Below are 12241 nucleotides of genomic sequence, written 5' to 3'. Positions count from 1 at the left end.
TTTCTGCTCACCATCTGTGGTGGTTTGAATATGCTTGGCCCCAGCAGTGGTACTAATAGAGGTGTGGCCTTGTTGGAAAGGGTGTGGCCTTGTTGGAGGAAGTGTGTCACTGTGGGACTGGGCTTTGAGAGCCTCCTCCTAGCTGCCTGGAGGACAATCAGTTTCCTAGCCACCTTCAGAACAAGATGTAGAACTCTCAGCTCCTCCTGTGCCGTGTCTGCCTGGGTGCTGCCATTGTGCTAATAGACTGAACCTCTGAACCAGTAAGCCAGCCCCAATTAAATGTTTTCCTTTATAAGAGTTGCTTTGGTCGTAGTGTCTTTTCACAGCAATGGAAACCCTAACCAAGACACCATGTAGTTGTTAACTGTCCATGTTGAACTGCCCTAGAATATAAAAGTTAAGCATTGGGTCTTTATTGAGATGAAATGAAGTATAAATAAATACCACAATCACTAAGAGTTCCTAACATCCAGTTTATATAGAGCACTTTTTAAAATTGTATTCCAGTTTTTAAAAGTAATAGCCTAGTTTTGCTCTTTGCAGTTCTGTTTAATGGCAGGAAAAGTTGAGAATACATTTAATAGAGATTTTACCTTTATCAGAGTTTTGCTTGCCACAGTTTCAGTTACCTGTGGTCCACTATGGCCTGAACATATTAAATGGAATATTTCAGAAGCAAAGAATTAATGAGCTTCAAATCTGCTTTATGATACCACATTACTATAAATATTCAATACTTATTGTTAATCTTTTATTGTGCCTAATTTACAGTTTAAAACCTTATCATATATGTGGAACTAACAGAAGGTATTACAGTCTTGGAATGCATCCCCCACTGATAGCTATACATGTTTAAAGATAAAAACTAAAACCAGGTATTACTCAACTACTTTTATGTACTTATTTCAACAAAATTGGGATTTTTATAGCTTATGATTTTTGAAACTGCTTTGCTTTTTTTGTTGGATAGTTTATGCTATCTTCATATGCCAAAAATATGTTATATTGTAATGGTTTGTTAAATTCTATCATATGAGCTGTAAGTTATTATTGGTGATATAATTTTCCTGTTGTGTTTATTTTCTCTGGCTAATCTTACTGTGCAGACATCATACCAATTTAACATTCAACCTGTTAAATATGGAGATACTACCATACTGGTTGGAAAGTGGTCCCCACTGTAGCCTTTCTGTTCACCCACCTCTGCTCTGGACTGCTCACCACCCAGCAGTGGCCGGGGAGCTCGTTCCTGGCACAGGGGGAGCTGGTGCTCCAGGTGAGAACCTTTCTGTTTTGTTGTGATAGTGACTTATCTATCCAGAATAATGGCACCTCTGAATCTGGGTTTCTTAGAAGACAGTAATGAGACATATTATTTCACTGCAAAATATATTCACTCCAAACAAAAATGTATTTTTCGACCAAGAAATATGCCAAGATCCTGTCAGGAAATAGCAACTTAGGCTGTCTTATGGGGAGGTCAATAAAGGAGTGATTTTGAAAGGAAACAATATGGTAAATCCATGGGAAAGAAAATCGTTACACCCTTAAGTGTAAGTTCAGTGATCGCTAGAAACTATAAGGACAAAGGCCCTTTTGAGAAACTGACTGACTTGCAGTTGACAGCTACAGTCAACCATTGCATCCTCTAGGGAATGAGCCCAGGGACTAGGCACTCCAGTTTTTCTCCCTGTGATCTTTTACCAAGGATTCTTCTGGATGGGCCAAACTGGAAATCAAAAGATTGTCTTTATAGTATTTTTTTTTTATAGCTTCCATGGTAGTGTTAATTTGGTCAGAACAAGTAAGCCTAAAAGAGCAATGGTACACATTTAGCTGTTTTTTAAAAAATTATTCCACAATGAAAATTTCTATCTAGAGAAGAATTTTAGAGTCTCAGATGTAGGCTATAATCAGGATATGAGTTGATTATATTCACTTGACAGGTAACCTGAATTGATGTGCGGTGGTGGGAGGGAAAAAGCCACAGGGGCAGCAAGTACCTGAGAACTGCAGAGAGATGGAAACCACTGCGGATGTGGGGGCATCTTGAATAAACAGCTCTTGGCCACAGAGGTCAGCAGTGACAGGAGTGGGTGTGTAACCACAGAGAGCAAGCATTGCCCTGCTTATCACCAGTTACTTTTCCGCAGGACCTGAGGGTAACTCATCTTCACGAATGTTCCAAAATCACCTCAGCAGAGACCTTCAAGAATGTCTCAGCGGTTTAACGCAAGCAGTTTATAGCCACTGAGTCTTTTCATGAAATTTCATAAAGAAACCCAACATAAGACACAAAAATAAAACCTCTGTGTTTGGGGTGGTGCCCCTCCTTTTTTCATGCGTACCTACCCAGGGCACGTAGATGATGTGGTGAGATCATGCCGGAGTGGTTAGTCTCATGATTATAGACTCTGTCTTCCATGTCTGTGGGTGGAGCCTTCTCCCAATACTTCCCAAGTTACGGAGGCTTCTCTGTTTTCTCTAGACTTGTTTTATTAGCTAGTTGATAATGAATTGGTGGTGATATAACCACCCAGCTATCTGAGAACCTAATACCCATGACGTCTACTACAAATGCACATTGCAGAACTTTTGTAAATGTATTGGTGCTCTCCACAAGAGCCTGAGCTGCTCGCTCTGCCGCGCGCCTGTACAGTGCAGCAGGTTTAGGCATGTGGAGAGTCTAGTGGATGGTGAGGGCTGAGAATTCTGGTCTGGTGGGAGCCTAGAGAGAGCAGGAGTTCCCAGAAAGAGCAAGTTAGCTTGAGTCCTAACCGAGCAGCTCGGGTGTATTCTCAGTTCTACCAGACTGTAAAATCTAGGGTAAATGAAAGCACACGACTTACCTAGAAGGAGAACTCTGCTTCTGTGATATGGAAATTGGGTAAGCTGCTTATAGTTATGTTTTTAAGATACTTTGTAAATTAGAAATAAATTCAGTAATAAAACTCTAGTGAGACATAAATACTTGTATACATAGGTGATTGGATATACAGTTATGTTTCCCACGATTCACGCACAGATGTCTTATTGGGCATTACTCTGTTCCAGATACACAAAAATAAATATTCATAATATCTATGTTTATTGAAGAGAGTATGTATTTCAACTATAAATAATCATAATTTAATGTTTCCAAAGTGGCTAAGTCAAATTATTCTAAATTAAGCAGTGAATTTTAATAGGATTTCTAGGTGTAATTTCAAGAGAATGATATTTCTAAAAGTGCCTGTGTATTCTATAAAATAAGCATCTTTTTGGTTTATTGTATAAAGGCAGGTCTATAGCCTGTCTAAATGAGTAACTAGTAAGTCACACATCTTTTGTTTACACTTTCTCTTTTCTGCTGTTATAAAACCTGTGTGTTGCTAATTCTAGACTAAGCATCTCAGTGGACTGAGAGAGGGCCTTGCCCCAGATGTTCTCAGCACAGTGGGCTCTGGTTCTTCGATACAGTATCCGTGCCCTGGTAACAAATGCACTGCAGTGTAGTGTAGCTGGGACAGTGTGTCTTCTTCCTGAATTTCAAACATAAACCCAAATTGAAATTGCCCAACTAATACCCGCTTTGTCCTTCCTGCCAAAAGTTCCAGTTGCAGCTATACAAGTGAAAATGGGTGTGAATTAATTTTAAAATGTTCTTCCCATATTTCTGCCTTAAAGAAGGAAATGTGTTTATGAAATATATTAGTGGCCCTTGTCAAGAAGTCAAACTGCTTTGGTTCCATGCTGCCTTTCCAGAGCAAATCTTCTCTAGACTGACGTCATAATCAAGATGGAATGCTTTAGAAATAGTCCTTTTCAATACAAACAAAGCAACAAAAACACAAAGAGTATGCGAATGACTTTAAAAAATACCAACAAATTTGTAGTAATATACCTGATGTTGCAAATGGCACACATCTTAGGCAAAGGCTTCCTTGCCATCTGCAGGAACAAGTATTCCTGAGGCTAGAACATTGTTAGATGCCAGTAGAGAGATGTGTACAGTCAACTGCTGATGTCCTTTCCAGGATTGCCACCATGGCCTGCAGGGCCATCCAGTTGGCCCCCTGCCAGGTCCTCTTTCTGGAACACATGTTCTCTAACATTGAGCTCATGGTCTTGGTTCTCCAGGTTTTCTTGGGGTTTCCTCATTTCTCTTCTGTCTTTGTCTTTGTGGGTATTTACTGTGGAAATGATTTACATATTTCCAGAGGACTAGAGTAATTGGGCGGGGGCATCTAGAAATGCACACACGAGTGCACTGCTTGGTGTGAATTGACATTTTCAGAGCTTAGCTCAGTGCGAGACCTCGGAGATGCACATATTGAGGGGGAGCGCGAGGAGACGGTACAGGGAAGTAGCATGCTCTTCTTGTCCATTTGCTTTTTGACACAGGGTCTTTCAGTGTGTGTGCATCAGTGTGGGCATAAGTCATCACTTACAGCTCTGTACAGTTCTATGAAAAGAATAAAATGGAGAGATGTTCCTTAACCTTGTAGAGCTTTAGGAAACTTGGAGAGACTCAATCAATGAGGCCTGCATAGTGTAGAAAGCACAGGGAGCTGTTGTGGTTGCAAGCACTTCTGTTCTCTCCTGTAGAGTGTCAGATGGGACCACTACTCACCGCCGTCACCTGGAGCTTGTTAACCTGGACTTTCCTTCCAGAAGCCTCCTTAATGTGGCCAGGCTGCGTTCCACCTTGAAACCCCATCTGGAATCAGCTCGTCTGGAAGCTTTTGGAGTCTTTGGATCTGAATACTGCCCTGTCATTGATAGCAATTCACAGCATTAGATTTTAATAGACCAAAAGCCTATGTGAACAAAAATGGTGATTAGGCCCAAGTTGCTGGTAAGCCTTCACCAGTGAAGCCAAAATGCCCTGCAGGGTGAAACGGCTGAAACATCCGGGCTGTGTATATAGTGCTCCTTAGTCTTACCAAAAGGGGTTGGTCATTGCCGGCATGGCGTTAGTCTGTTTGGACCACCATTTAGAAACAATGGCGATCTGGGTTCAGTGAGACCCACAGCTTCCCTGGCTTGCAGGTGACCATCTTCCCTGCTGTGTCTTCATAGACTTTTCCTTACTTCCCTCTGAGGTAGGGGAGGCCGTGGAGCGGGTGTAGCAAATGCTCTGGTGCATCTCTTCTTACTAGGTCACAAATCCTGCTGGATCAGGTTATCACCCTTATGAACTTACTTAACATTAACATTAATTACTTCAGATTTAATTACCTTAGGGGCCCCATCTTCAAATGCAGCCTCACTGGGAGTTGGTAAGGATTTCAATTGGAGGGGTGTGGGGAGCAGAAGTATTCAGTCTACGGTTATCATTTATTTGTTAACATTTATCCAGAAGGGTAGACGCTATAACAGGCTGTTCGTAAGGTTGTAATAAAGACCTTTCATATGCAGATGTTGTTGAAAGTTTGCGTATACATCACCATGTTTAGTTATTATGATAATATCTCATTTGAGTCTCCCTGGGACCATAGAAGGTAGGTATCTTTTGTCTCTGGTAAGCACAAGGCTTAGATAAATTAGCTGAGTTCCTAATTAGGAAATAAAAGTGCAGTCTTGTCGTATGAACTGTGTCACACAGATGTTCAACATAACTGTCTAACATCACAGCTCAAGGCCCGGATGACAAGGGCAGAGTTGTCTGGACAGGCTCTAGAATCCTTCTTATGTCATCATTGCCCTTACTCCTGTAAAAGTGGGTGCCAGCACTCTCCAGCCTGTGCTCTGTCAAGGACTCAGCCTTACTCCAGCTCCCACTTGGGAGCTCACTGTGACCAGACGCCCAAGCCTTACTTCCAATGGTGCTTCACATATAAGAGACATGTGACAGGGACAGCACTGATGGAATCAGTGACTTCCTTGAGCTCACGACCCTCTCAGCATCATCACTGTAATCACTTACAGACAGGGTTAATTCCTACTGCTGCCGTGTTTTTAAAGAGCATGCTGGGAAACTAGTCATATTGTGTACTTTAAAAAGCCAATTGTTTCTCCTTCCCTCTTTCCCACTGGGTTTCTATGAATTTAGGCAAATAGAAAATGGCTTCATTTTGGCCTTCTTTACTGGAGATCCTATTAAAGTATCTTCTACATTTTCTACTAGCTAAAACCTGATTCTGTATAGAATACACTTAAAAATTAAGATCGTGAAGACTGACTGAAGTTTATCATCATTTATGGTTTGTCCTGAATTTTAATAATGTTAGATGTATTTCTTCTTTCCTCTGAAGGAAAAGAACTCAAGAATGGATAGAAGGGTGTAACTGATAAATGAGACTCCCTGAAAGGAGACAAGCCTGATAGTCTGTGTACTGGGAGAAAGGCAGGTAGCGGGTGGGGATGAGGGAAGAACGTGGGGTCATTCAACAGTCAAGACTGGGCAAGCAGGGAATAAAACTTGTTTGGAGCAGTTCTTCTGTGTATTAATAGTCGTCTCAGTTATACAAACATTCACTTGAGCAGTTCCTAATTAATTTAATTCCTAAATTAAAGCAGTTCTGTCTTTAGTAGTTTTCTTCCATAGAAAGAATTCTATAAAATTAAAATTATATAAACAATGGATGTGTGTGCGTACACAGTCCTACTGAAAGGTCACTTGAGAAACCAGAGATATTATTTCATTTTTCTTTTCTATACATCATCCTTTTTTAAAAACTCTTTTAAAAGATCTTACATTGTAAGTTTTATCTCTAAAATTCATATGGCTGAGTTCAATTTGAAGTGGGTGTTTTTGTTTTTGTGTGTTTATTTTTATCTACTGTCTATGCATGCGCGCGCGCACACACACACACACACACACACACACACACACACACACACGATTCCCTTCCATCTTGTTGCTTTTTCTCTCACTGGGACATTTTTATATGTAAATGAACAGTGACTACACAGTGTGTGACAGTGACACTTGAGGTTCTTGTGTAGATTTTGAACCCCTCCAGTGACCTTCCTATTATCATTGCCCATATCTAAGAAATGGTATTTTTTCACCATAACCTATATTTACCTATGTGTGTATAATATGTATATATCTTTTAGTGTGTGTGTGTGTGTGTGTGTGTGTGTGTGTGTGTATACGCGCGCGCGTGTGCCTTTTTTGCAGCTCACCAGATGTAAGGCAGACACACATCTGGCTTCTATCAGTTAGGGAGTAGCTTTAAGCACATCCTGTGAAATTGTCTGTTCCCAAAAGTAATCCCAACACATTCAGTAAATGTTATTTCCCCCCACAGTTATGTTCCTGATTGGACCACAAAGTTTTCCATAATGCTGTACTTAAAAAATAGTACATTCTGCTCTTTACCCATAATCATCAGCAACTCCTCATACCAGCCTTCTTTAGGACAAATATTTTAAACACAGCACATTAAGTAAACTAATTCCAGTTCTGGAAGGAGGCATCGTGTACAGCTGCGCCAGCTTTGTAGTCACCGTGGTTGAACTGATTTCCTTCCTTATCTCTGCGTAGGAAGTACAGCCAGTGTAGCGAGCGCTCTCCTGCTCCCGTGTCTAGGACTTGCTAGCATTGCTTCTAGAATGGCTTCAAGTCAGTTATTTACAAAGGAAATCAAGCTGCTAGTTTCAAAGTAAAAATTAGTTTGAATTTTATTTGGATATTTACACTAGTAAAGAGACTCAAAAGAAAGAAGTCATTTTAGGATATGAAAATTATAAATGGTCCATGTATCCTCAAGGAGTTCCACTGTCCGCAGCTCTTAACATTCACCTTTAACTGTGAGCACTTGAAATAAGGGATCCATAATTCATTTTTTTGTTTTGTTTTATTTTTTAGTTGTAACATAATTATGATTGTGTGACATGATGTTTATGTTATGAGGTGTATATATATATCACCAGCAGTCACTACAAGTCCTTGATTAGCTGAGTATCAGAGAAATATTAAAATGAAAAGCCCACAATGTATAACAGTGGTAACAACTTTCTTAATAAGCATAGTGTAATGGTACGAGTGAATTGTCAACGGACAGAATATATAATCTGGGTGATAGGTGACAGCAAGGAATGCCTGTGGGGACTGTTTCTGTTAATTGATGTGAGAAGAGCATTCCCTGCAAGTAAGAGGAGAGTTGAGAAACTGTGCGTTCTTCGCAGCCTTCTGATAATGGACATGTTATGGTATGAGAGCTGCATCAGTCCCTCCGCCCCTGCATCAGCCGCCCTCCCACTGCCTTGACTTCCTGCCCTGGTGAACTGCCCTTTGAACTGCAAACTGGAGTAAATGCTTTCCCCCTTCAGATTTGTGAGGTTATTTTATCACAGCAGCAGAAAAGAAACTGAGACGGGGTACAGACCTAGCTACTTCTGGACCTTGGAACTATAAACCGAGGCATTTTAAAATACAGAGGGAAACACGAAGTAGAAGGGAGACATGAGTCGCTGTCTTAGGCCATCTTTCTCTTAAATGAGCCTCATCAAATAGCCAGTAAGTTCTCAGATGATTATTGTCTCAGGTAATCAAATAATTACCCACCGTCATGCTTCTGTGGAATATGAATCTGACATTTTCATGTTATAAAATGACTCTGAAAAAGTCAGAGCGTTTTTAATTGTGTAGCATGGACCTTCCAAAATATCACCTGTGTTTGCATTTTAATCGCAAGCATGATGGATTAGGAAAATGAAAAAACAAATGAGCTTGTTTTTGAGAAACTACCCCTGAAATCTTCATGTATTATTTTGTTCACGTAGTATTTTGTTACCTAATTTTGTTCACCTGACATTCATATTTGAGCCATGTGCTGTGATGACTGAACCAAGAACTATTAAATATACTTACAATAATGAATATCATCTCTTAAATAGTCTCACATCAATTAGTATCTTTACACCCTTTTACCTGACTCCGGGGCAAGAAAGGGGCTTGCACTCCTTCGTAACCTAGATGACCAAGAGAAATGTAGCACGTACTTCATGCGTGCCACTGAGTGACGGTGTAATGCTCAACTTTGCTTCTAGGAAACACAGTTCATATTAGCTATATCCAAGTGAGTAAATGGTCCACCTCTGTACCTCTGTTGCACATTTATCTACTGCTTTAAATAATATTTTAGCAAACCTATTAAAGCAGAAAACAAAAGTAATGTATAATTCTAATTATTTTAAAATTATAAAGTCATCTAAGATAATCACTTCTGTACCCTTCAAGAAAAATGTTATGGCATAATCTTGTATATATACATTTTACACAGAAATTATCATAGGAATGTCACTATTGTGCCTTAATCTGATATAAGGACCAGGAAACTATTTTATAACTGCATCATAATTCATTTGAGTTGGTTTGCATAATATTGATGGACATTCATAATCTTTCTAGTCTTTAACAATTCGTACTGATATTGTAGTGAACATCTTTGAACATAGAACTTTTTCAGTTGTATTTGTGAAAAATATTCCAGTCTGAGAGTTCTTGACTTGAAAAGCTTTCCGTTTAAGAGTTCATGAAGCAACGGCGTATCCATACACCGTGAGATGACAGCTTAATATTATTAAGGGGCATCCAAATGGCCAAGATAGGCCAAGCAGAACTTTATGCTATCTGCAGTACTGTGCTGAGGTCACTACTGCTGTGGGTTGTGAATATGGCTGTATTCATCATTGTCGGCTTATGACTTAATTCTACTTCAGAGCCACCTTGTCATTTCACAAGCAGCAAATATTCTGAGCTTCGTGTTACTCAAGGAACATTTAAAGCAGGAACTAACCACAACCTCTCTGCATAACGGCCTTCAAAATTGGACACTAAGGAAGACTGTTGCTTTAGGGAAGAGCCTGTGTTTTTAACTAATGAGTGTGTTTTCCCTCCCTCAGGTGGAAGGAGAGATTGTGGAAAAGTAAAACAACAAAGAGGCGTGGTATTGCTCCTGAAACTTGGAACTGGAGAGGAGGCAAGATGCTGGCATAGCTGTTGAACTGAGAACCTGCTATGCCAACATATTGCCATCTTTCCTGTCTGACAGCAGCTTGGCCACCTCCATGCCATTCCTCCGTGTCCTGCTACAAGCAGTACGTGATGTGTAGGGGTTCTGCGACTTGGTCCGCCTCACCCTGACTTCTCTCCAACCGTGTGCCGAGTCACTCACTCCATTCTACCTGCACTGGCCCAAAAGAACTCTGTTCTAGGACAAACCAGGAATGTTCCTGCCTCTTCTTACCTGCCTTTGATCATCATTTGGGTGTCAGTGGAGAACTCTTTCCACCATGGCACTATCTGTAAAACCTTCCATGTACCCAGCCACCGTTCACCTCATGACCCTGCTCTGACTTTTCAGAAACATTGGGCACTACCTGCACATTGTCTGCATGGTTGCTGCTTTATTTCCTGAACCAGATTATAAATCCTTTAAGGGATGCCAGGCTTCACTTCCCATTCAATGTAGCCTTAGACCCTGACATTTGTAAGTCCTCAAGTCTTGTCTTTGAAACTCTACCATGAACTTATTGTGCAATAGAGGTGTCAAATAATTAGATTTGACCATGTTATGAATGGCTCTGATGAAACACTGGTTTATGAGTAACAAAGAATAAACAAATGACATTGATTTCTAAACCTGCAATCCCAACATCTTAAAGGAACCACAATAAAGTTACCATCGAGTCTACCAACTCAGAGAAGACAAAATATTGTACTGAAAAGACATTATATTTAAAATAAAAGCTACTTTCCATTCTCAGTATGGGTGTCACTTCTGTGTTCTTAGTTAAACTATAATTTTCTCTGTTGCAAGATCATACTGACCACACAGGATCCTTGAGGTACATCTAGTGAGATTAGCCTTAACCATGTCTAAATGCTTTTATCTAGAAAATTTATGATGTGCTCATATTGGTAAAAATGCCATGAGTTTTAATTATTTTACTGCCCCGGAGTCTTGTCTTTATTTAGAACCAGGTGATCTTAAGTGGAAATTCCAGACCTATAGAGTATGTGGTGTTCTACATGAAGTCACAGAAATGCTAAGACCAAACAGTTAATTAGCATAGATCTCCAATGTTTCTCCTGGTTCTTTTCCATGCCTCACCTTATTTCTGGAGTTATCCATTGTCTACCAACCTGTGGCTTTTATACATCCATTAACTCATTATAATATGAATGCTTGAATATCTGATACTCATACTTTAAATCATTAAAGTTTTAGTAAGAAGTTTCCCTCATAATACACTAAATTTTATATGAACTTGATGCTTTTCCATGGAAGAAAGTAACTGTCACTCTTCTTAGCTGGGCGTTGTAACTTACTGCATCCAGAAAATACTCATTATGCCTTGCACATGCCTCTGAGAGTATACTGAACAAAGCCCTTAATTTCACAGGTGGGCAGCACAAAGTGGTGGCAATTCAGCCTACATTATTTTATGTGTGTGTGTGTGTGTGTGTGTAATATATTCTCTTAACACAGGGGTAATTAACAAATAAGGCAATATGATAATTAAATGGCTTCAAAATATTAGGTACTTTTTCTGATCTCAGGTAGCTACATGTTTGATTCTCTTAGGACCTGGTGAATTTGTCACCTTTGTCCTTCCAATTCTAGAAATAAAGATACAAAACACAATATCCAGCAACACTTGGAGGTCATTCTGAATGTCGCAATGTCCATGAAGACTGAGGAACCCAGTTAGTATCAGAGGCCTGACTGCCATGTTGCTTTGTTCATTTGTTATTTTAATGGGAAAAGAAAATGTTGAGGAATAATAAACTAGAACTAACAATTTATTGTAAGAACTTAGATATTTAAAAAATATATTTCCATCTATATTTAGTTTATAAAAGCTGTTGGACCTTGAGGGTTTTTTTTTGCCTTTTCCCCAGTTGTGACTGCATCTGTTGTAGAGATAGCCTCTGCCCCCTCAACCTCAGCGCAGCTGATAAGCCAGGTTCCAAGTGAAAATGAACTTGAAGTTTAGATAAGCCCTCCTCATCTGGAAGGGGTTGATTGTAATTTATAAACACCTGCCCTCAACTTGTTATGCTGAGTGAATGGTCATCAAGGAGATGCTAACGAGTCAGTAGTCTAACTTCACCAGCAGCTTTTAAATGCCCTGGACTTTTGAGTGACTCCTAATGTTCAGTCCCTGGGAGAATTTGTTTTAAAATGCACATTCCCAAACTGTCCCCTGGAGATCTGGGTTTGATAGGTGATCTTTGAGACTTAAGACTTTCCGTTTTTGATGAGCACCCTGTCGATTTGGATTCTATTTGAGAAGGCAC

The 12241-nt window shown here is 39.9% G+C and overlaps 1 long non-coding RNA gene across 1 annotated transcript in view; it reads left to right on the top strand.

The window, feature by feature from the left end:
* LOC116900383 overlaps positions 1 to 10691 on the top strand; it is a 29348-nt gene extending 18657 nt beyond the window's left edge. The window contains exon 3 of the long non-coding RNA XR_004387930.1: positions 9841 to 10691. This is a non-coding gene — a long non-coding RNA (uncharacterized LOC116900383). The remainder of the gene's footprint in view (positions 1 to 9840) is intronic.
* Positions 10692 to 12241: the final 1550 nt, after the last annotated feature.

The sequence above is a fragment of the Rattus rattus genome, chromosome 1 (genome assembly GCF_011064425.1).
Source record: "Rattus rattus isolate New Zealand chromosome 1, Rrattus_CSIRO_v1, whole genome shotgun sequence".
Lineage (NCBI taxonomy): Eukaryota > Metazoa > Chordata > Mammalia > Rodentia > Muridae > Rattus > Rattus rattus.
The sequence above is the reverse complement of the archived record's forward strand: the minus strand, read 5'-3'. Positions and strand labels throughout refer to the sequence as shown.